A 23,967-nucleotide genomic window follows, 5' to 3' on the forward strand; every position below is an offset into this window, starting at 1 on the left:
TGCCATGGTGGTTTGCTGCACCTATTGATCCATCCTCTAAGTTCCCTCCCTTCGCCCCCCACCCTCCAACAGGCCCGGGTGTGTGTTGTTCCCCTCCCTGTGTCCATGTGTTCTCATTGTTCAACTCCTACTTATGAGTGAGAACATGCAGTGTTTGGTTTTCCGTTCCTCTGTTAGTTTGCTGAGGATGATGGCTTCCAGCTTCATCCATGTCCCTGCAAAGGACGTGATCTCATTCCTTTTTATGGCTGCATAGTATTCCATGGTATATATGTACCACATTTTCTTTATCCAGTCTATCATTGATGGGCATTTGGGTTGATTCCATGTGTTTGCTATTGTAAACAGTGCTGCAATAAACATACATGTGCATGTGTCTTTATAGTAGAATGATTTATATTTCTTAGGGTATATACCCAGTAATGGGATTGCTGGGTCAAATGGTATTTCTGATTCTAGATCCTTGAGGAATCCCCATACGGTCTTCCACAATGGTGGAACTAGATTTATACTCCCACCAACAGTGTAAAAGCATTCCTATTTCTCCACAGCCAAACATATAATTCATATTCAAAAGAATTCCTTACTCCAAAGAGCGTAGGAAGTGTATGATGGTCTATTAAGCAATCAGCAAAAAGGATTGCAAGAGGGAGGCCTATGTGTTAAATAAAGTTTTATTGAAACACAGTCACACCCACTCCTTTACCCTATTGTCTATGGTTGCTTTTGAGCTATAATGGCAGAGTCGAGTGGTTGTGGCATAGACCTTATGACGGGCAATAGCAAAAATATTTACTTTCTGGCCTTTCGAGAAAAAAATTTGCTGCCTGGCATGGTGGCTCGCACCTGTAATCCCAGCACTCTCAGAGGCCAAGGTGAGAGGATCACTTAAGGCTAGGAGTTTGGGACCAGCCTGGGCAACACAGTGAGACTCCCATCTCTTTAAAAAAAATTTTATTTTTAAAATTAGCCAAGTGTGGTGGTGCATGCCTGTTGTCCCAGCTACTTGGGAGGTGGCGACAGGAAGGTTGCTTGAGCCCAGGAGTACAAAGTTGCAATGAGGCATGATTGTGCCACTGCACTCCAGCCTGGGTGACAGAGCAAGACCCTGTCTCTTTAAAAAAAAACAAAAAAGAAAAGAAATAGAGAGCGAATGAGAAAGAAGGAAGGAAGGAAGGAAGGAAGGAAGGAAGGAAGGAAGGAAGGAAGGAAGGAAGAAAAAGGGAGGGAGGGAGGGAGGGAGGGAAGAGGGAAAGAGAAGAAAGAAAGAAAGAAAGAAAGAAAGAAAGAAAGAAAGAAAGAAAGAAAGAAAGAAAGAAAGAAAGAAAGAAAGAAAGAAAGAAAGAAAGAAAGAAAGAAGAGAGAAAGAAAAGAAAGAAAGAAAGAAAGAGAAAGAGAAAGAAAGAAAAGGAAAGAGAGAGAGAAAGAAAAGAGAAGAGAAGAGAAAAAAGAAAAGAAAAGAAAAAAAAGTTTGTCAACCCTCGCCCATAGCAAGGGTTTAGGACTTGAAAAAGCTGTGACCATTTCTGTGGGGTTCATCCTCCCATACCATGAATTGGTGATTCTTCTCTAGAGAGGTCATTTCTTAAGGGGCATATGAAGAGTTGTAAAATGTAACAGGAACACCAATAGGTTTTGGATTGGTGTTAAACCAATTTCAGAGAAGTGTGACTTTCAGGACTGCAAGAAATCTACTTGAAACCTCTTCTGTGAAACTGATCCAGATGTTTCAGCCCTGAATCCAAATGAGGACAGAGATGCCCAAGAAGGAGCATCGCAACTTTCCACTGTGGGACCTGGACCGTGTATTCCCTCCTGGCTTCAGGACAGAAATCTGTAACTGCTCTTGAAGGAGCCACAGAAACACTCTTCTTTGCTTTAACAACTTTCTTCCATTTGTCCTTTGCTCCAGAACTATAGGCTGGAAACCCACAAAGACATACCTGGGCGCACATCCATCCTTATTCAAATGCAGGTAGACCTTCAGGGAGGCTGAAGCAGGAGGATCGCTTAAGCCCAGGAGTGCATGGTTGCAGTGAAGCATGATTTCAGGTAGACCTGCATTTAAATGAGGATGGATTTGCGCCCAGTCATGTCGGTTGAAAATACTAGTAATCAGATTTGAAAATACTAATATTCAGGTTTCACCACCTCTCTATACCAGGCCCACATCCTTGCCTTTAGAAAGTCAGGCCAGCTAGGTTGGGTCACCAGGGTGCGCCAGGCAAATATCATCCCCCTCTCCTAAGGTAAGGCCCCTGCCGGGCAATGGAGAGTATTTCTCCAACACACCATGTTTCTAATATCTGTCAGAGAAAAGACCTGATTCAACTTGTATCCAGTGATTTGAAAGCCAAACCCAAATCTCAATGTCATTCTGACAATATTTCTATTAAATAAAATCCTCTGTTTCCTTGGGGGCTTTTAAAATCAATCTGCCACAAAAAGCTTCCGAACAAGTTAATAACGCAGATGTGCTGACTCATACTCCCGGCAAGCGCTCCTCCATGAAGAATCAATGGACTTTGTTCAACATATCAAAACAGTTAGCAGTTGAGCCGTAATGCAATTAAAACACAGCTCTTCCTTACCCAATTCTTCCTCATGATTAAAAAAAAAAAATTCTGGCATACTGAACTCTTGGGAATTACAGAATCAAAATCTCAGATCAGTCCGTCAGAGCCGAACTAACATTTACTAAGTGCATATCACACAGAAGGTACTGAGGAACGTACATACGCCACTCTGCAAAGCAGACATTGTTTGAGTAAGCTAGACTGGCGTGGTAGCTCACGCCTTTAATCCCAGCAGTTTGGGAGGCTGAGGTGGGCAGATCACCTGAGGTCAGGAGTTCAAGACCAGCCTGGCCAACACGGTGAAACCCCGTCTCTACTAAAAATACAAAAATTAGCCGGGTGTAGTAGTCTAGTCCCAGCTACTCGGGAGGCTGAGGCAGGAGAATCGCTTGAACCTGGGAGGTGGAGGTTGCAGTGAGCCAAGATCACACCACTGTGCTCCAGCCTGGGTGACAGAGCAAGGCTCTGTCTCAAAATAAAAACAGAAAAAAAGAAAGAAAGACAGTGAGCAAGCTAGGGGTGTGGTGGGTCACACCTGTGTGTACTTAGGAGGCCAAGGCAAGAGGATGGCTTGAGTCCAGGAGCTCAAGACCAGCCTAGGCAACATAGCAAGACCTCCTCTCTATTTTAAAAGATAAATAATGAGGAAATTGAAGCTTATAGAGTTGAAATGACTTGTCCACGCCTAGTAAGACAAAATTGGGATTCCAACTCTGTCTCCAAATCCCTGTCTCTCCATATGCCGCTCACCTCCAACTCTATGCAATGGTAACTAGACAATGTCAAAGGAATGTATTAATAGCCTCCCTTCCTCCTGGGATGGGCCTGGGAACATGCTGTTTTGTTTTCCCTCTGCCCCTCCTTTTAGTCGTTGGAAGCATATGTTGGCACATCCTTCCTTCAGATGATGTGGTTTAAGCCTTCTTGGGTACAGTCACAATTGAGTCATACTTCCTGCAAGTCACACCAGCTCACCTTGCCTGAGTTCTAAGGGTTCACAGATTCTTGGCTCATCTCACACTGTAAATTTCAACTTCAATTCGAGGTCATTTCCTGTTGGCCTCATGTGTCACCTACATGCATAATTTGTTAATTCCTGGAAGGTCCCTCATTGCCTTGACTACGTTAGAGGGTGAGTCCCATCAAGGAAGGATTTGGTGGCTTACTCGCCGCTGTATTCCCAGAACTTGATAAATATTTACTAAATAAACAGATGCTGCATCTTTGCCACATTTCTGGGCGGTAAGGAAACTAAGACACAGGAAAATTAAGGTTGCTTTTCTATGACCATGCAAGAATGAGGCTTCCTAGAATTGGATGTAAGAACAGCCATAACTGGGGTGAGGGTACCCATCTGAAACACCACACTGTGAAGACTTTGGAATGACAAAAATGGGTTTCAAAAGTTACTATTCTAGCCTGGTGCAGTGGCTCACACCTGCAATCCCAGCACTTTGGGAGGCCGAGGCGGGTGGATCACCTGACGTCAGGAGTTCAAGACCAGCCTGGCCAACATGGAGAAACCCCATCTCTAGTAAAAACACACAAATTAGCCAGGCGTGGTGATGAGTGCCTGTAATCCCAGCTACTCGGGAGGCTGAGGCAGGAGAACCACTTGAACCCAGGAGGCAGAGGTTGCAGTGAGCTGAGATCATGACATTGCACTCCAGCCTGGGTGACAAGAGCAAAACTCCATCTCAAAAACAAATACATAAATAAAAGCTACTGTTCTCTGTTTTCAAGTCTCTGGCACCAAGAGAAAAGACATCCATCTTCTGTATGAGCTGTATGTGTGAATGACTCCAACAGGGAGTGAAAAACTAACAGTTCCTGCTCCACCTGCCAAGTTCTCACTAGCACCATCAAGAAGAAAGCTTTCTCTCAGCCTACCTGGAAGGAAGGAAGCCAGGGCAGAATGTGCAGAGATCTCCTGAAATGTCATCTTCTTTTCCTGCACCCAGAAGGACCCTAAAGATCCCCCAAAAGAGACTGGAGCCCAGTATATTCTAGCTAACATGATGGATAATGCATCATTCATGGCTAGTGAAATTCTAAGTAGCTTCATAATGAATTATGCCCCCACATTAGACATTCCTGACTTTCCTTCCACCACATACAGTTGGTATAAGTAAAGGGCTATTGATTGATCAGAAGAAACACTGGAAAGTAAGTCTCAGTGCCAAAACACTAAGTGCTTCTACAACAAGAAAATACACACAAGTCAGGAAAAGGAATGGAAATAAAAACCCAAGTAGAAAATAGAAGTGAGGCCGGGCATGGTGGCTCACGCCTGTAATCCCAGCACTTTGGGAGGCCGAGGCGGGCAGTTTACTTGATGCCAGGAGTTCAAGACCAGCCTGGCCAACATAGCAAAACCCCATCTCTACTAAAAATATAAAAATCAGCCAGGCGTGGTGGTGGATGACTGTAATCCCAGCTGCTTAGGAGACTGAGTAAGAGGATCACTTGACCCAAGACGTAGAGGTTGCAGTGAGCTGAGATAGTGCCACTGTGCTCCAGCCTGGCAACAGACCAAGACTGTCAAAAAGACAGAAAGAAGGAAGGAAGGAAGGAAGGAAGGAAGGAAGGAAGGAAGGAAGGAAGGAGAAAGGAAAGGAAAGAAGGAAGGAAGGAAAGAGAGGGAGAGGGAGGGAGAGAGGGAGGGAGGAAGGGAGCAAGGAAGGAAGGAAGAAAGGAAGGAAGGCAGGCAAGCAGGCAGGAAGGAAGGATGGAAGGAAGGAAGGAAAAATAGAACTGGCTAATTTCTGTACATCCTCAAGAATTTAGAAATTTGGTCACACATTGAGATTCTTTATTCCAATGCTTCCTGCTGCACCCAGGGGCACGCTAACAGGCTGACTTAGTAATTCCTGAGAACCCTCCACTGGAGGTTTTCAAATCATAATTAATACAAAACATGTCATTAAAAGACTCACTAATCACTGATCACTAAAATATATTCTCTTCCACAGCGTGCCTTTTTTAGTTTCACTCTGAAAAGCACTACTTGTTTCTACCACTCTTCAGGGATCAAAGACGGACTGATGTCAGGCCCAAAATGCATGAAGCAAAATGAGACTATGATTTGTCTCTGATAAGTTTGTGCTTTATGGATGGATAGACACATGTGGATGGTTCTGAAACAAAAGGGTTGTGGTTTTTTTTTCTCTCTCTCTCTCTTTTTTTTTTTTTTTTTTTTTTGAGACGGGGTATCGCTCTGGGTCTCCAGCCTCACTCAGGCTGGAGTGCAGTGGCACAACCTCAGCTCACTGCAATTTCTGCCTCCCGGGTTTAAGCAATTCTTCTGCCTCAGCCTCCCTAGTAGCTGGGATTACAGGTGAGTGCCACCATGTCTGGCTAATGTTTGTATTTTTAGTAGAGATGGGGTTTCGCCATGTTGGCCAAGCTGGTCTCAAACTCCTGACCTCAAGCGATCCGCCCGCATCAGCCTCCCAAAGTGCTCGGATTATAGGCTTGAGCCACTGCACCTGGCCTGTTTAATTTATTTTTTCTAATGAGTCGGTTTATTCTGTAATTCAGGGAAAACAGTGTCTCCCCTTTCTTGGAATTTTCCTGATACCCTACTTAAGGTCAAAACTAGAAAGCATCCCAAGTAGGTAGGGAATACGGACCAGCTCTTACATTAAAGAAGGTACTGAACCCACCATACTTGAAGCAATGATAGAGAAGGATCTTCGAGCCTGGCACTGCAACTTGAAATGATGTTTCCTGGATAAATCTTAGTAGGAAACGCATCATGTCTGTGTCCTACTCCAGAAATAGGAAACTTCTAGAATCCGTGCCAGTGTGGTGGAACTGATGGAACCATTGGAAGAGCTTCCATTTCTCCACCACATGTACCTACTTTCCCCCTCACTCCCTGCTCTTGCCTCTTTGCCAACCCCTGTGGCCATCTTTCTGCTTTCTCATTTTTTCTCTCCCTTCCTCCTTCTCCCCCAAGCATGCTTTTACTTATAGTCGAAAGCCACAGTCTCTGCTTAATATCACTGAATGTTAATCTAGACCAAGAGGTTGCTGTCCTCTGCCCCTTACCTGGGGAGCTTTCATAAAAGTAACCAGTGGTAGCTTTGTAATATCAAGCCAAACCTAAGAAGCACAAAGTTCTCACAGGCTGAGTGATTTCTGAACATTACCCAAGTCATCACCAGTGTCCATTTTCTCTGGTCAAGCGCATTCATTTTCATCATGATTTTATTAAGCAAAATTCAGGCCCGGTGGGGTGGCTCATGGCCAGGCAGAGTGGCTCACGCCTGTAATCCCGGCATTTTGGGAGGCCGAGGCAGGCGAACCACCTGAGGTCAGGAGTTTGAGACCAGCCTGGCCAACATGGTGAAATCCCATCCCTACTAAATATATGAAAATTAGCCAGGCGTGATGGTGGGTGTCTGTAATCCCAGCTACTTGGGAGGCTGAGGCAGAAGAATTGCTTGAACCCAGGAGGCGGAGGTGGCAGTGAGCCGAGACGTACCACTGCACTCCAGCCTGGGTGACAGAGCGAAACTCCATCTCAAAAAAAAAAAAAAAAAAAAATCCTAACATGCCCCTATCCTTAGCTGTTGATTTGTTTTTTTGCTTCCCTCCCCGCAGCAACACAGTTTCACAGAACGTGGAGAAATCTACCTACCTACCCAAAGAATGAAAACTGCAATTCTCTTGTGATAGGAACTTTTTGCATGAAACACTGAAATTCCATTTTCTCCCATCATTTATTTTTGGGTCAGTTTTTACTTACTAAGCAAAGTTAGAATATTCCATTTAAATGTAAAACTGTCTTCTCCCATGACTGGCAGAGCAGCACTGCCATAAGCAGACCAATTGAACAAGTTAGAAATTTGGTCTCCAATAAAAATAGGTATTGGGAGTTTTATATAGTCACAAGGCAATAAGCAGATCTTAATCTACTGCCTAACCATCTCCTGAGAACACAGTCATGTGCCTGGGAGCCTTAAAGATCCAAATCATATGTCGGTAAAAGGATTTATGACATACACTTCCAAGGAAAGAATATCCCAATATGCTGCCTTGTTCCACTGACTTTTTTCCTTCCAGACAGGGCCTTGCTCTGTTACCCAGGCTGGAGTACAGTGGCACGAACACAGCCCACTGCAGCCTGGACCTCCTGGGCTCAAGTGATCCTCCCATCTCAGCCTCCCAAGTAGCTGGGACTACAGATGCGCGCCACCACGCCCAGCTAATTTTTTTTTCAAATTTTTTGTAGAGACGGGGTGTCACCATGTTGTCCATGCTGGTCTCAAACTCCTGGGCTCAAGCGATCCTCCTGCCTCAGCCTCCCAAAGTGCTGGGATTACAGACATGAGCCACTGCACCCAGCCTCCATTGACTTCAAGCAGTCAGAGCTCCCATGTCTGAGAGAAACCTCTTCAATTGTACCAGCTGCAAAGGTGTGCTACTGGGAGACAGCTGATTGAGAAATAACTTAAGAGCTGTGCAAATATAAATATGACCCACAGCAAAGAATATCAGAATTTTACAGAAAATACAAGAGATTCAATTCAGGCCTTTAAACACTACAGATCTGCAGGACAATGGAAAAGACTCAGGGAGGCTGGCAACCAAGAAATTATATGTAGGTTAAATTACCTCTGCCTCTCTTTCCTTGCTGACACCATCGTGGGCTCAAGAATCAAGAGGGTGCTGAATGTGGACCTGGTGCAGCTGCTCACACCTGTAATCTCAGCACTTTGGGAGGCCGAGGCAGGAGGATCGCTTGAGGCCAGGAGTTTGAGACCAGCCTGGACAAACATAGCAAGACCTGTCTCTACAAAACAATGTAAAAATTTAGCCAAGCATGGTGGCATGTGCTTGCAGTCCTAGCTACTAGGCTGAGGCAGGAGGATCACTCAAGCCCAGGAGTTCAAGGCTTCAGTGAGCTATGATCATGCCACTGTACTCCAGCCTGGGTGACAGAGCAAAACCATGTCTCAAAAAAAATTTTTTTAAAGAGAATGCTGAATGTTGGCCGGGCGCGGTGGCTCATACCTGTAATCCCAGCACTTTGAGAGGCCGAGGCGGACTGATCACCTGAGGTCGGGAGTTTGAGACCAGCCTGACCAACATGGAGAAACCCCACCTCTACTAAAACTACAAAATTAGCCGGGCGTGGTGGCGAACGCCTGTAATCCCAGCTATTCGGGAGGCTGAGGCAGGAGAATCGCTTGAACCTGGGAGGCGGAGGTTGCGGTGAGCCGAGATTGCACCACTGCACTCCAGTCTGGGCAACAAGAGCGAAACTCCATCTCAAAAAAAAAAAAAAGAGAGAGAGAGAATGCTGAATGTTGTGACCATTTCCTTTTAAGGGCACTGAGCGCTGATGTAAGTTGTTCTTGAATGGTGACATAGGTGCCAAATTGCATAAAAGAGGAATGTGGTTCAGCAAAAATTGCACTTCTCAAATATGCCAGGACCCTACCCCAGTGCAACAGCATCCCTGCACCTGGGAACCAGGATAAGAGGTGGGGGCCAAGGGATGCAGGCAGAAATACGCTGCGTCTGCCATCTGACAGTGGGTGAAATATACAATGCTCCATTGTAAATAAAATAGCAATACATGGGCTGGGCGTGGTAGCTCACGCCTATAATCCCAGCACTTTGGGAGGCCGAGGCACGAGGATCACTTGAGGTCAGGAGTTGGAGACCAGCCTGGACAAAATGGTGAAATCCCGTCTCTACTAACAACACAAAAATTAGCCAGGTGTGGTGGCTGGCACCTATAATCCCAGCTACTTAGGAGGCTGAAGCAGGAGAACGGCTTGAACCCGGGAGGCAGAGGTTGCAGTTGCAGTGAGCCGAGATTGCACCACTGCACGCCAGCATGGGCAACAGAGCAAGACTCTGTCTAAAAAAAAAAAAAAAAAAAAAAAAAAAAAAAAAAAAAAAAGCAATACATGTAAACAAGGAAAGGGAGATTTAAATTTACGTACAAAAAAAGGACCAAGTCTTATGTCTAAAATTAAGTGAATTTTTCAGTAAGTACCTGGGTCCGTAAGACTCCAGTCATTAGCCACCCCCCACGTGCTATTTTCCATATGAATCTATACATAACAGCGGTAATGCCGTGCCTTCAATTTTTACAATTGTTCTTCAACCTAATGAGCAAAGAAGAATGAAGAATGGCAGTACATTTTTACACATGTAGTAAATATAAACCATACTCAGGTTTTTTTTTTTTTAAGGCAAGCGTGATTTTCAAAAGTCACTGTTTTCATTCTGAAAGACATGACTCTTGCATATTTCTCAAGTCTAAGTTGGAATTTTATCACTGTTGACCAAATCATCTAGATGAAAGAAGAAAGAAGAGTACAACATGATCTTCAGAAAATGTTATAAAGCTTCAGGTAGAATAAAGTTAGAATGAGTTTCTGGGTTCCAAAAGATGTAACGTTTTAGATTTCATTTATTAAGGGCATCGCCAAGGCCATTATATAACCATGTCCACGTAATTGTAATAGCCAACATTCCATTAACTCTGATTTTTGAGAGAACCAAGGCAATAAAAAGAAGCAATATTAAAAGTTAACTACATAGTACATTTGGGGAACGGTGGTTTGATTTGGCCAGAGCCCAGGACACAAGGGAAGGGCAGAGGATGAGGCTGAACAGAGTCAGTCTAGGTGGACTTTAAATGTCAGACAAAGGGGCTTAGACTCGTAATATAAAAGAGGCTATGCTGACCCAAAGGACTTGGAGACGATGACGTGGGTCTTGTTAGGAAACTTACAATCTAATGGGAGTGACACCTAGAGAGGGTCCTGAGCTACAGAAGGGCAGGAGAGAAATGAAGTATGACGGGGAAGATGAGAAAAACCTTTCCTGGGAATGTGGCATTTCAGTTGGACCCTGAAGGGTAGGTAGAATTTTGACAACAGTAGATGGCAACAAACAGCATAACAGATCAAGAGAATGTGCAAAGAGGTCAGGCATGAGAGCTCATGCCTGTAATCCCAGCACTTTGAGAAGCTGAGGAGGATGGATGGCTTGAGTTCAGGAGTTCGACACCAGCCTGGTGAACATGATGAAACCCTGTCTCTACAAAAAGTACAAAAATTAGCCGGGCCTAGTGGCACACACCTGTAGTTTCAGCTACTCAGGAGGCTGAAATGGGAGAATCGCTTGAACCCAGGAGGCAGAGGTGGCAGTGAGCCAAGATCACACCACTGCACTATAGCCTGGGTGACAGAGCAAGACCTTGTCTCAAAAAATAGAAATAAAGAATGTGCAAAGACACAGAAACAGAAAAACTCTATAAAACACACTCAGAAACTGATGAGTATTTCAATTCCACTGGACCTTCCCCTTTGTCCCAGATATTCTCTATTGACATAGCATTGATTGTGATTTGTCATTATTCCTATCTGTGTTTATTTTGTGTTGTTTACTGTCTGTTTCAACCCCTGGGGGTTGACAAACTTTAAACAAAAAAGTCAGATTGTAAATATTTTTGGCTTTGCACACTATATGGCTTCTCTGACCGCTACTCAACTCTGCCATTGTAACACAAAAGCAGCCATAGGCAATACCTTGAGTGTGCCCGTGTTCCAATAAAACCTTATTTACAAGAGGTGATGGGCTGGAATTGGCCCTTGGAATGCAGTTTGCAGACCTTTAGAATTTTACATATGTATAATTTTCCAGAATTTTATATACATAGATGCATACAGTATATATGGGGGGGGGCTCTTTTCAATTGGCATAATTATTTTTAAATTTTTGCATGTTGTATGTATAAATAGTTCATTCCTTTTCACTGCTGAATAGTATTCCATTGAAAGGATATACCACAATTGTTTGATGCATTCACCTATTGGTGGGCATCTGGATTGTTTCCAGGTTTTGGGTATTCTAAACAAAGCAGGCACAGTTGCTTTTAATTTCTGCCTTTACTCTTTGGTAACTCCTCCTATGTTCTCTTTCAAAAGTGCCTCTTACTTGGCCATGGTTTGAAAACTGATAAGGCTAGGTTGAGGGTATACAGGAGTCTATCACACCATTCTGCCTATTTTTTTTTTTCAGTTCAAACTCATTTCCCTTTTATTAAAGTCCAAGTTACCATAGCATGGTTTGGTATTTAATAAAAGAAAAAGGTGTTCAAATAAGGTAACATGTTATCATCAGCATTTCCAGGGGACTGTTTACAATCAAGTAGCAATACCAATAAATCCTTGGGACGCTTGTCCATGGGGTTTACACTTTGTCCAAGCCCAGGTCCTCTGAAGTGGAGATTCCCAATTCATTTAAAGTTGGTCTGAGTTCCTGGATGACATCGAGGTAGATTTTTCTTATGAGGTCCTGCATTGTCCTTAACAACCTCTAGGATGCAAACTGCCCTAGCAAAAGCATTGAACTGTCTGTATGCCTGCAAAGCAACATCAATGATTTGGGGTTCTGGAACCAGATCATAGCCAGCAAGTGTGTTCAATTATTTATGCAGTTCCCAGGTGTCTGTCTCTGGCTTGTTGAAGCATGTCATCCAGCATGCATCAAACTCCTCATGTGCCCCATATGAACCACGGAAGCAGCAGCAAACTGACTGGATAGTGGTGGTGGGGATAGAAGTGCAGGAGGCCTCAGGGCCCGGGCACAGCAGCAGAGAACAATGGCCAGCATGACAGCAATGAGGACACACAGGCTGAGCCTAGAGAGATGACCCATTCTCTCTATTTTTCATATAGCCTTAAACTTTTCCATACTAAAGAAGGAAGGAAGGAAGGAAGGAAGGAAGGAAGGAAGGAAGGAAGGAAGGAAGGAAGGAAGGAAGGAAGGAAGGAAGGAAGGAAGGAAGGAAGGGGAAATAAAGCACATTATAAAGTGCTTTTTCTTGACAGTATTGCCAGACTAAAAATATTCAGTAATTCTGTAGCTAAGCTAATGGGTCAAACTTGGGGGCTTTATTTAAAGAAGGTTTAAGTGTAATTCCCATATAATACTATAATCATGGAGAGTGTTTGCTAAAAATATAAATTCTTTGTGCTATCCTCAGAACTACTGAATCAAGATCTACCACTCAAGTCATTCTTATGAGCAAGCAGGTTGGAAAACTGGAAAACACTGAATTCTCTTTCTGGATGATCTAACCTCCAATTTGGTTTCATATCAGAAAAAGAGGAACAAAAAATTTAATTCCTAATGTAATCTCTTTCTCTTCCTATCTTTCCATTTCTCCTCCATCATTCTCAGATTCTCAAAAACACCGAAGGTATTATCTAGCAGCCAACTCATTACAGGGGAAAAAACAGTAATAAGGAGACGATCATAAGAACTAGAAAGTAACTTGCAAATGGGAAACATAAGGAAAAAGGAAGTTAAGTATAAAGAGAAATATGAAGGCCAGGGCACGGTGGTTCACGCCTGTAATCCCACCACTTTGGGAGGCTGAGTGGGCGGATCACCTGAGCTCAGAAGTTCAAGACCAGCCTGAACAACATGGAGAAATCCTGCCTCTACTAAAAATACAAAATTGCTGGGCGTGGTGGCAGGAGCCTGTAATCCCAGCTTCTCGGGAGGCTGAGGCAGGATAATCACTTGAACCCGGGAGGCGGAGGTTGCGGTGAGCCGAGGTCGCACCACTGCACTCCAGCCTGGACAACAAGAGTGAAATTCCGTCTCAAAAAAAAAAAAAAGATAAATATGTAAGAAGGTGAAACAGCAGACCTTGTCATGTTCTGATTTCTTCTCTTTCAGGTTAAATCAGGGCTTATTTAAGGTAAGGTCACGGCAATCAAGAGCCTAATCACAGAGATGAGGGATGAGGTCTTTGAGATTTTAACCTAGTCTCTAGTCAAGTTGGAGAACTTGGCTAATTCCAAGGCTCCTGGAGCTTGTGCCATCAGCACCTAGTTTTGTCAGTACAGTATCTACTTGGAATTTTGACCCCCATGTTTCTCATCCCCCCTAGAAAAATTACCCAATCCTCAGCACACATTAAACCCTGCCCCAGGCTCCAGGCCAAGTCCTGTGCTCAGTTTGGAAAGGTTTATTTGTAGGAGTAGTATTAATGGCTATTTACTAAGTCCCTACTGAGGGCCAGGCAAGGGTGAGGCACTTCCATATGTGATCTGAATCTCAGGCTTCTTATTTTATAAATAAGGAAACTGTGGTCACAGACAATTCCATTGACTTGCCTGAGGTCATAAAAGAAAGATAGTATGAGGTTAAAATGAAGATTAGAAACCAAGCCTGTTTGACTCCCCAAACCATGGTTTTTCTAGAAGAAGTACAGTACCATGGGAAGGGAGCTTGAGTATCTGGGTTCAAACCCTGGCTCTGCCACTTCCCTCTCTGTGCCTCACTTCCCCATTTGTAACACAGGAACAGTAACCAAATCTACTTCACAGGATTGTTGTGTGGATTAAACAAATTAATACACATAAGTGCTTAGCCCTTATTAAGTACCCCCAGGATGATAGTCATTATTACTCTCTGTACGAGGAATAAGGAGCAAGTCCATCTAGCTCTGATCTCATACCCCAGTTATGATAACCAATCATAACATTACCTTGTTCCTGACGCCAAGTTGCCTACTGGTCTTCAGGTTCCCGTTTCTTTAACACAGGGCCTGGTGACCTACTAGGACACAGGTTCTCCTGGGCCTGGGGCATCTTGTCAGTTTCTCCTTTCTCCTCCCCTTACTCCTGCCTCATAAGTGGCATTCTGTCCCTGGGCCCAAGCTCCCAGTTGAAGCACTTTCCAACATGCTTCCCTGCCAGGCAGGCTGCCCACCTCCCCAGCCCACCCACCTTCCAGGAGCATTTCTTTACCTCCTGTTGGCCATCCGTGGTGACCTGTGTGCTGTGCTTTCCAGGACGACTCGCTTTCTTTATAAGCTGTAGATTTGCCCCACTCCAGAGAGAATTTCCAACTCTTTCAAGGTTCTGAGCACTACTGGCCCAATTCTGCACCCTTCAACCTTTTCATATGATACTATTGAATAAGATCATGAAATAGGGTAGGTGTCTCATCATTATGGGCAGGATTCTGTCTTAGCGTAACCACTGTATGCCAATAGGTGAGTACCAAGAAAGGGAAGCACTCCCACCTCCCTTTCATACTCTGTCAACTGCTCTTTTTTTTTTTTTTTTTTTTTTTGAGATGGAGTCTCACTCTGTCGCCCACACTGGAGTGCAGTGGTGCAATCTCGGCTCACTGCAACCTCCACCTCCCGAGTTCAAGCAGTTCTCTGCCTCAGCCTCCCAAGTAGCTGGGATTACAGGTGCCCACCACCACGCCCAGCTAATTTTTGTATTTTTAGTAAAGACAGGGTTTCACCAACTTGGCCAGGCTGGTCTTGAACTCCTGACCTCGTGATCCACCTGCCTCGGCCTCCCAAAGTGCTGGGATTACAGGTGTGAGCCACCCAGCCCAGTCAAACTGCTCTATTATACTTGCTCCAGACCCTAGGTAAGAGAGCAATAGTAGACTGGTGTGATGTTGCTTTAATTAACACACAGACTCACCTACTAATAGCAAAAACCTTCACCAGGCCGGTGCGGTCAGTGGCTCACCCCTGTAATCCCAGTGCTTTGTGAGGCCACAGTGGGAGGATCGCTTGAGCCCAGGAGTTCAAGACCAGCCTGGGCAACATAGCAAGACATCATCTCTACAAAAAAAAAAAATCAAAAAAATTAGCTGGGTGTGGCAGTGCACACCTGTGGTCCCGGCTACTCAGGAGGCTGAGGTGGGAGGATCGCTTGGGATTGGGAGGTCGCGGCTGCAGTGAGCTGTGATTGCGCCACTGCACTGCACTCCAGCCTGGGTGACAGAGTGAGACCCTGTCTGAAAAACAAACAAACCAGCCAAAGACCTGTTTAAGCTCCACATTAATATTTTAAAATGTAAAGAGATAGTTAAGTCTTCGCTGTGAAAAAATAAAATAAATTAAACAAAACAAAGAGATACTAATTGCATACTACGTTCTCAAGCTATTGGCCTTTTGCTTGTTTAATTCTTGCTAATAAAATATCAGAGGCCTAAAAGGCAAATTTCACTTGCAAATACCACTTGTTTCTTTTTAGTAATGACTTATTTCAATGAGAGACAGAACAAACACAATGCTTAAAACTGTTTTCCAAAATGTAATTCTGACACATCGCTGATAGGAGCGTAAGTATGCCAATCGCTTTGGAAAACACGTGCACGCACTACACTTCTAGGCGCATACCCTGGAGAGAAACTCACGCATACACGTTCAAGTGAGTTCAGAGCAACAGTGTTCATAATAGCAACCTCTGGAAACAACCCAATCTGTATGGAGTGAAGAATAAATAAATACATCATGGCAGATTTATACAAAGGATACTTTTTTTTTTTTTTTTTTTTTTTTGAGACAGAGTCTTGCTCTGTCGCCCAGGCTGGGGTGCAGTGGCCGGATCTCAGCTCACTGCAAGCTCCGCCTCCCGAGTTTAGACCATTCTCCTGCCTCAGCCTCCCGAGTAGCTGGGACTACAGGCGCCCGCCACCTCGCCCGGCTAGTTTTTTGTATTTTTTAGTAGAGACGGGGTTTCACCACGTTAGCCAGGATGGTCTCGATCTCCTGACCTCGTGATCCGCCCGTCTCGGCCTCCCAAAGTGCTGGGATTACAGGCTTGATACTATTTTTTAGCCATAAAGAAATGAATGATTTGGGCCGGGCACAGTGGCTCATGCCTGTAATCCCAGCACTTTGGGAGGCCAAGGTGAGTGGATCATTTGAGGTCAGGAGTTTGAGACCAGCCTGGACGACATGGTGAAACCTCACCTCTACTAAAAGTACAAAATTAGCCGGGTGTGGTGGCGCGCGCCTGTAATCCCAGCTACTTGGGGGGCTAACACAGGAGAATCACTTGAACCTGGGAGGTGGAGGTTGCAGTGAGCCAAGATCGCGCCACTGCACTCCAGCCTAGGCGACAGAGTGAGACTCCATCTCAAAAAAAAAAAAAAACTTGGCCAGGTGCGGTGGCTCACGCCTGCAATCCCAGCACTTTGGGAGGCCAAGGCGGGTGGATCACCTGAGGTCGGGAGTTCAAGACCAGCCTGAGCAACATGGAGAAACCCCGTCTCTACTAAAAATACAAAAATTAGCCAGGCATGGTGACGCATGCCTGTAATCCCAGCTACTCGAGAGGCTGAGGCAGGAGAATCGCTTGAATCCAGGGGGCAGAGGTTGCGGTGAGCTGAGATCATGCCATTGCACTCCAGCCTGGGCAAAAAGAGCGAAACTCTGTCTCAAAGAAAAAAAAAAAAGTTTGATCCTAGGCCAGGCAAGGTGACTCACACGTGTAATCCTAGCACTTTGGGAGGCCGAGTTGGGCGGATTGCCTGAGCTCAGGAGTTCAAGGCCAGCCTGGGAAACATGGTAAAACTCTGTCTCTACTAAAACTACAAAAAAATTAGTTGGGCGTGGTGGTGAATGTCTATAATCCCAGCTACTGGGAGGCTGAGGCAGAAGAATACCTTGAACTGGGGAGGCAGAGGCTGCGTTGAATCATGACTGCCCCACTGCACTCCAGCCTGGGCAACAGAGCGAGACTCTGTCTCAAAAAATAAAATAAAACTTTTGAACCTTTTGTGGTTCACAAGCATAGAGATTGGGTTTTACACTCATGTGTGAGATGTGCCTCTCTCAAACCTTATTATGACATCAGCACATTGCCTATCTGATGTAAAAAATAATTTATTTTAGATTTTTTTTTTTTTTTGAGATGGAGTTTCGTTCTTGTTGCCCAGGCCGGACGTGATCTCGATTCACACAACTTCCACCTCCTGGGTTCAAGCAATTCAGGCTGATGCCTCAGCCTCCCGAGTAGCTGGGATTACACGCACCTGGCTAATTTTATATTTTTAGTAGAGACAGGGTTTCTCCATGTTGGTCAGGCTGGTCTCAAACTCCTGACCTCAGGTGATCTGCCCAGCTCAGGCTCCCGAAGTGCTGGGATTACAGGTGTGAGCCACTACGCCAGCCTTATTTTAGTTTTTTTAAATTTAAAACTTTTGTGTTTTAAAGGTCACTATGAAAAAGTGAAAAGACAACCCACAGAATGGAAGAAAATGTTTGTAAATCAAATATTTGATGGGGGTCTAACATCAAGAACATATGAGGAAGTTTTACAACTCAACAATAGAAGACATGTAACCCAACTGAAAACTAGACAAAGGATTTGAACAGAAATTTATTCAAAGAAGATATACAAATTGCTGGTAGATTAAAAGATTTCCAACATGATTCGTCATTAGGGAAATGCAAATCAAAACCACAATGAGATATCACTTCACACCTACTAGAATGGCTAGGACCAAAAAGACAGAAAGTACAGTGCTGGCCAGGATGCAGAGAAACTGGAACCGTCGTACACTGTAGGTGGGAATGTAAAACGGTGCAGGCACTGTGAAAAACAGTTTGGCAGTTCCTCAAAAACCTAAACATAGAATTACATATGACCCAGCAATTCCACCCCTAGGTATATGTCCCGAAGAATTGAAAACAAGTGATTAAATAAAAGCTTGTACGTGAATGTTCATAGCAGCATTGTTCATAATAGCCAAAAACTGGAAACAACCCAAATGTCCAATAATATAAATATTGTATATCCATGCAATCAAACATTATTAAGCCATGAGGCCAGGCATGGTGGCTCACACCTGTAATCCCAGCGATTTAGGAGGAAGAGGTGGAGGGATCAATTGAGGCCAGGAGTTCGAGACCAACCTGGCCAACATGGTGAAACCCTGCCTCTACTAAAAATACAAAAATTAGCCGGGCGTGGTGGCACACATCTGTAATCCCAGTTACTCGGGAGGCTGAGGCGGGAGGATCTCTTGAACCTGGGAGGCGGATGTTGCAGGGGGCTGAGATCGCACCAAAGCACTCCAGCCTGCTAGATAGAGCGAGACTTTATCTCAAAAAACAAACAAACAAACAAAAATCTTATATATATAATTAAGCCATGAAAAGGAATGAAGTACTTACTGCTTCATGCTCCAACACACACTTTTATTAAACATTATGCTAAGCAAAAGAAGCCAAACATGAAGGTCACACATTGTATGATTCCATTTATATGAAATGTCTAGAACAGGCAAATCTGTAAGGATAGAAAGTATAGATTAGTAGCTATCAGTGGTTGGGGAAACCGGGAAATGGGGAGTGTCTGCCAATGGATATGAGGTTTCTTTTGGGAGTAGTGAAAATATTCTAGAATTAGCCAAGCAAGGTGACACACACCTGAAATCCAGCTACTCAGGAGGCTGAGGCAGGAGAATTGCTTGAGCCCAGGAGTTCAAAGCTGAAGTGCGTGATGATCGCACCTGTGAAAAGCCACTGTACTCCAGCCCAGGCAACACAGCAAGACCCAATCTCCAAAAAAGGAAAAGAAAATATTCTAGAATTGAATAGTGGTGATGGGTGCACAACCTTAAGAATACTAAAATCCAGGGATCTGTACATTTGTTTAAAAGAATTAATTTTGTGGCATGTGAATGATATCTCTTTGAAAATTTACTAGGAAAAAATAGCAAGTTATTGAAAACTAAATCCTCTATAATGCTATATGTATAGAAGGTCTGGGATCAAGAAGAGGCGTATACAAAATGTTGAATAGGGGCCAGGCATGGTGGCTCACGCTTGTAATCCCAGCACTTTCAGAGGCCAAGGAGGGAGGATCACCTGAGCTCAGGAGTTCAAGACTAGCCTAGGCAACATGATGAAACCCCATCTCTACTAAAAATACAAAAAATTGCCAAGATAAGCCTAAGCCAAAAGAACAAAGCTGGAGGCATCACGCTACCTGATGCCTATACTATACTACAAACTATACTACAAGGCTACAGTAACCAAAACAGCATGGTACTGGTACCAAAACAGAGATATAGACCAATAGAACAGAACAGAGCCTTCAGAAATAATACCACACATCTACAGCCATCTGATCTTTGACAAACCTGACAAAAACAAGAAATGGGGAAAGGATTCCCTACTTAATAAATGGTGCTGGGAAAATTGGCTAGCCATAAGTAGAAAGCTGAAACTGGATCCTTTCCTTACTCCTTATACGAAAATTAATTCAAGATGGATTAGAGACTTAAATGTTAGACCTAAAACCATAAAAACCCTAGAAGAAAACCTAGGTAATACCCTTCAGGACATAGGCATGGGCAAGGACTTCATGTCTAAAGCACCAAAAGCAATGGCAACAAAAGTCAAAATTGACAAATGGGATCTAATTAAACTAAAGTGCTTCTGCACAGCAAAAGAAACTACCGTCAGAGTGAACAGGCAACCTACAGAACGGGAGAAAATTTTTGCAATTTACTCATCTGACAAAGGGTTAATATCCAGAACCTACAAAGAACTCAAACAAATTTACAAGAAAAAAACAACCCCATCAAAAAGTGGGCAAAGGATATGAACAGACACTTCTCAAAAGAAGACATTTATACAGCCAACAGACACATGAAAAAATGCTCATCATCACTGGCCCTCAGAGAAATGCAAATCAAAACCACAATGAGATACCATCTCACATCAGTTAGAATGGCAATCATTAAAAAGTCAGGAAACAACAGGTGCTGGAGAGGATGTGGAGAAATAGGAACACTTTTACACTGTTGGTGGGACTATAAACTAGTTCAACCATTGTGGAAAACAGTGTGGCGATTCCTCAAGGATCTAGAACAGAAATACCATTTGACCCAGCCATCCCATTACTGGGTATATACCCAAAGGATTGTAAATCATGCTGCTATAAAGACATATGCACACATATGTTTATTGTGGCAATATTCACAATAGCAAAGACTTGGAATCAACCCAAATGTCTATCAGTGACAGACTGGATTAAGAAAATGTGGAACATATACACCATGAAATACTATGCAGCCATAAAAAAAGGATGAGTTTGCGTCCTTTGTAGGGACATGGATGCAGCTGGAAACCATCATTCTCAGCAAACTATCGCAAGAACAGAAAACCAAACACCGCATGTTCTCACTCATAGGTGGGAATTGAACAACGAGATCACTAGGACACAGGAAGGGGAACATCACACATCGGGGCACATTGTGGGGAGAGGGGAGCGGGGAGGGATAGCATTAGGAGATACACCTAATGTAAATGATGAGTTAATGGGTGCAGCACACCAACATGGCACACACATACATATGTAACAAACCTGCACGTTGTGCACATGTACCCTAGAACTTAAAAGTATAAAAAAAAAACAAAATACAAAAAATTAGCTGAGCATGGTAGAGCATGCCTGTAATCCCAGCTACTCAGGAGGCTGAGGCAGGAGAATCGCTTGAACCCAGAAGGCAGAGGTTGCAGTAAGCTGAGATCATGACACTGCACTCCTGCCTGGGCAACAAAGCGAAGACCCTGTCTCAAAAAAAACAGAAAGAAAGAAAATGTTGAATACACTCATAACATTCTACTTATTAAACTGGACAATAGATTTATGGGTAAATTGATTCATACCTGTGCAACATCCAATAAAAAATAAAAATTTTAAAACAGCAATATGTTTTTCTTGTTTTTTAAGCCACGATCAACACAAAATTAAATCTGAATTTTTTTTTTTTTTTTTTTTTTTGAGACAGGGTCTTGCTCTGTCACTCAGGCTGGAGTACAGTGGCGCAATCATAGCTCACTGCAGCCCTGAACTCCCAGACTCAGGTGATCCTCGCACCTCAGCCTCCCCAGTAGCTGGGATTACAGTCATGAGCCACTGCACCCGTCCCTAAATCCGAATTTTTTGTTTTGAAACAGAGTCTCACTCTGTTGCCCAGGCTGGAGTGCTGTGGCATGATCTTGGCTCACTACAACCTCCACCTCTTGGGTTCAGGTGATTCTCATGCCTCAGCCTCCCAAGTAGCTGGGATTATAGGTGTGTGCCATCATGCTTGGCTAATTTTTGCATTTTTAGTAGAGACAGGGTTTCACCATGTTGGCCAGGCTAGTCTCAAACTCCTGACCTCAGGTGATCTGCCTGCCTCAGCCTCCCAAAGTGCTGGGATTATAGGCGTGAGTCACGGTGCCTGGCCCTAAATCTGAATTTAAATGACCATAAACTGGTAGTCAACCTCAACTAAGCAAACACCATGTGCAAAGCACTATCAAAGCTCCTACAGGGAGTTAAAAAAGAGGCAATAACAATCATAATCCTACAAGGAACCTATAATCTAAACCATGCCCGGCCACCGGCCCCAGAAAGCCATAAACCAGCTTCCCCGTAGAATAATCTTAGCCAAGCTTTTGTCATTCCCAGCAGCGGCTATTAGTTTAAGCAACTCATTTCATACAATTAAAATACTAAATATGTTTTACTTTGTGCTTCAAAAATATATTTTGACAATCTCTTTCATCTCCCTTTTATAAGTCTCCTTTAAAAGGACTCAGGATGGATGCAGGTTTAGAGCATGCTTGGTGAATTGTAAAGAACTTGTTTACAAGGCTTAGTTTCTCACTCGAAGTCATGTATTTTTAAAGCCTTGACTTAAATGATATCTTTAGATTATCACACATTCTCATCTAGGCTCTATTACATCTTAGTTTCTGAATATTCATATAATGACATCTTAAAGTGCCTGTTTGCAAGATACAGTCTAGATAGACATAGTTTTCTAAAAATCAATCAAGGTTTCCCTCAAGATTTATAATAGCTTGAAGGTAATCTAAAATTGTATCTATGTTTCTGGTTTCACCAAAGAATGGCAAATGCAAATAATGTTAACTTGAACAGTCTCTTTCCACTAAGAATGTTCATATTCTTAATTTACATTACAGTTTTGAAGATGTATGCTCCAGAAATGTTATCATTCCAGTAAATAACTGAGGAAAATATTCCCATTTTAGGATATTTAGGATATTGGTACAAATAACTTGACAATGAATTAACATCAACTTCTCTTTGGTTATGCAAAACAATGGTGTTGCTGGAATGGAATTTGTAGCCAAAAAGCCCAGGAATTTTGTTCGTTTGTTTTGAGACGGAGCCTGGCTCTGTCGCCCAGGCTGGAGTGCAGTGGCGCAATCTCGGCTCACTGCAACCTCCGCCTCCCAGGTTCAAGGGATCCTCCTGTCTCAGCCTCCCAAGTAGCTGGGATTACAGGCACCTGCCCACCACACGTGGATAATTTTCCTATTTTTAGTGGAGACAGGGTTTCAGGATGTTGGCCAGGCTGGTCTCAAACTCCTGACCTCAGGTGATCTGCCCGCCTCAGCCTCCCAGAAAGGTGGGACTACAGCCATGAGCCACCGCGCCTGACCAAGCCCAGGGTTTACATCCAGCTCTGCCATTAATGATCGGGGTAATTTTTTTTTTTTTTTTTTTTTTTTTTTTTTTGAGACGGAGTCTCGCTGTGTCTCCCAGGCTGGAGTGCAGTGGCGTGATCTCGGCTCACTGCAAGCTCCGCCTCCCGGGTTCTCGCCATTCTCCCGCCTCAGCCTCCCAAGTAGCTGAGACTACAGGCGCCCGCCACCACGCCCGGCTAGTTTTTTGTATTTTTAGTAGAGACGGGGTTTCACCATGTTAGCCAGGATAGTCTCGATCTCCTGACCTCGTGATCCACCCGCCTCGGCCTCCCAAAGTGCTGGGATTACAGGCTTGAGCCACCGCGCCCGGCCTGATCGGGGTAATTTTGTCAAATCCTCTAAGCCTCAATTTCCACGTCTGTTAAATGAAGATAATAGGATCCACCTTGGAGGATAACTGCAAAATTGAAATGAGATGATTAACACATTGGGCCTGGCCCACTAGAATGTTCCATAAATGTTGGCCCTCTGTGTTTTCCCTTCCCCTTAAAGCAAAGCCTTGCTAAATAAATGTCCACACAGACACACATATAATTATAATTAAATGTTTATACACTAAAAAAGTTGGCTTCACCATTTTCTAAATTTTCTCCTCTGCATACGAAATTATAATCTTAAACTGTTTCTCAAAATATCTAATGAGAACCTTATTTTCAAAATTAAAACAAATGAGCAAGTAGGGAATAGTTCATTTTTAGCCTTTATGAATATAATTGAGGGTTTCATTTCTACACCCAAATACCTACTGGTTTCTGCAACAAAGGAAAGCAGTCACGACTTTTTTTTTTTAGAGATGGGGTCCCACTCTGTTGCCCAGGCTAGTCTCAAACTCCTGGACTCAAGCAATCCTCCTGCCTCGGCCTCTTGGGATTACAGGCACAAGCACTGCACCCGGCCAGACTTATGTTTTATGATTTAGATGTTACTGAAAAGTCAGTGACTTAGAGAAAGACATAAAGGCATGCTTATCACATCTGCCACGCAGCTAAGAGGAATGGTTAATATAGATATAACAGAAGCAAGAATCAAAAATGTGGTCAGTTCAGGCGCCGTGGCTCACGCCTGTAATCC

At 43.7% G+C, this 23,967-nt stretch overlaps 1 protein-coding gene and 1 non-coding gene across 2 annotated transcripts in view; one reads left to right on the forward strand and one right to left on the reverse strand.

Moving 5' to 3' along the window:
- PITPNC1 (phosphatidylinositol transfer protein cytoplasmic 1) overlaps positions 1–23,967 on the reverse strand; it is a 322,554-nt gene that overhangs the window by 275,062 nt on the left and 23,525 nt on the right. The window lies entirely within an intron of this gene.
- Positions 17,149–17,251, forward strand: LOC126940071 (small nucleolar RNA U13). Its single transcript, XR_007720593.1, has one exon. It is a non-coding gene; the product is annotated as a small nucleolar RNA U13 (small nucleolar RNA).

The sequence above is a fragment of the Macaca thibetana genome, chromosome 16 (genome assembly GCF_024542745.1).
Source record: "Macaca thibetana thibetana isolate TM-01 chromosome 16, ASM2454274v1, whole genome shotgun sequence".
Lineage (NCBI taxonomy): Eukaryota > Metazoa > Chordata > Mammalia > Primates > Cercopithecidae > Macaca > Macaca thibetana.